The sequence below is a fragment of the Chlorocebus sabaeus genome, chromosome 21 (assembly GCF_047675955.1).
Source record: "Chlorocebus sabaeus isolate Y175 chromosome 21, mChlSab1.0.hap1, whole genome shotgun sequence".
NCBI classification, from domain to species: Eukaryota; Metazoa; Chordata; class Mammalia; order Primates; family Cercopithecidae; genus Chlorocebus; species Chlorocebus sabaeus.
Window position 1 is genome coordinate 114,111,488 of NC_132924.1, and position 1,664 is coordinate 114,113,151.

Here is a 1,664-nt window from a genome sequence, read left to right on the forward strand (position 1 = left end):
TGGCTTCAGGAGCCCCTGTGGAACAGATCTGAAGTCTTCATCCATCAATTCTATAACAAAACTTTTTTAAAGGACAAATCAGGGATGTATGTAAAGATACAGAAAAAGGATGTTCATAATAGCATTATTTGGAATAATATTTATAAGGAAAATAATTATATTTATTTATTTATTTATTTATTTATTTATTTATTTATTGAGATGGAGTCTTGCTCTGTCGCCCAAGCTGGAGTGCAGTGGCGCAATCTCAGCTCATTGCAACCTCCACCTCCCGGGTTAAAGTGATTCTCCTGCTTCAGCCTCCCAAGTAGCTGGGACTACAGGCATGTGCCACTACCCCCAGCTAATTTTTGTATTTTTAGTAGAGGCAGGGTTTCACCATGTTGGCCAGGATGGTCTCGATCTCTTGACCTTGTGATCCGCCTGCCTTGGTCTCCCGAAGTGCTGGGATTACAAACATGAGCCACTACGCCTGGCTTAATAATAATATTTGTAATAAAAACTTGGAACTGAATGTTCCAAGAACTGTAGGACAATTACAAAAGATGTAACCTATGCAACATCAGACTTCCAGAAGGAGAGGAGAGAAAGGAATGAAAAAATTATTTGAAGTCATAATGATTGAGAACATTCCAAAACATCAAATCACAGATCTAAGAAGCTCAGAGAACACCAAGCAGGATAAATATAAAAATATCTACATGTAGCCATGTCATATTCAAACTGCAGAAAATCAGAGACAAAGAGAAAAGACTTCAGATAGACTCATCATCGTCATCCTTCAACAGTCACTGCTTGTGATGTTGGATGATTTCCTCTTGGGGTTGGTTGGTCAACCGTTATGGATATAGTAGCCACAATCTTACCATGCCTTCTTCATCTCTGACTCTAAAGAGTCACCTTCCTTTCCACTGTTGCCTGGTTCTGCAGTCTGTAACAGATTCATAAGCTTTGTGCAGTGGCAGTATTGTAGCCAATGAGGTTTATCTGAGATGTGATTAGTGCTAACTGAAACAGATTCATAGTGCACAGAGAGTGGGATTTGTAGTTAGCTACATCTAGATTTTTAAATCCCCACCCCGCTATTTACCAGTTGGATAAACTTGGAGAAACCACTCTCTGAGTGACTCTCTTCATCTGATAAATGAAGATAATAGCAGTTCATAGGACTGTTGTGACAAAGCAGGTCACCAACAAATGGGAGCTGACTGCTCATAACTTTTTTTTTTTTTTTTTTTTTTTAGATGGAGTCTCGCTCTGTCACCCAGGCTGGAATGCCGTGGTGGGATCTCAGCTCACTGCAGCCTCTGTCTCCTGGGTTCAAGCGATTCTCCTGCCTCAGACTCCTGAGTAGCTGGGCCATTGCTTTTCTTCTAACGTGCCCTATCTTTCAGGTATCTGAGGCAGTTCAAGCGGTTCTGGTTTTCTTTGCAAGACTGTCCTTTTACTGGTCCAGAATCTTGCTTTCTGTTCATAATTCCTGCTTCCTCTCTGGTCTTTTTTCTTTCCTTTTGTGTATGTTTGGGGTCCTATTATTTTGCTTCTTGATTCTCTTTCTGTGACACCACTAGTTCAGGAGTGGTGACTTACCCTCTCCACTGCCCCAGCTCAGCTCTGATTTGAGCTCCACCCCTGTCAGGTGCCGCCATAGCTGGCCTTGTAAA

General features: G+C 41.6%; 1 pseudogene; it reads left to right on the top strand.

Moving 5' to 3' along the window:
- Positions 1–947: 947 nt before the first annotated feature.
- Positions 948–1,098, top strand: LOC119621647 (U4 spliceosomal RNA; annotated as a pseudogene).
- The last annotated feature ends 566 nt before the right edge of the window (positions 1,099–1,664 follow it).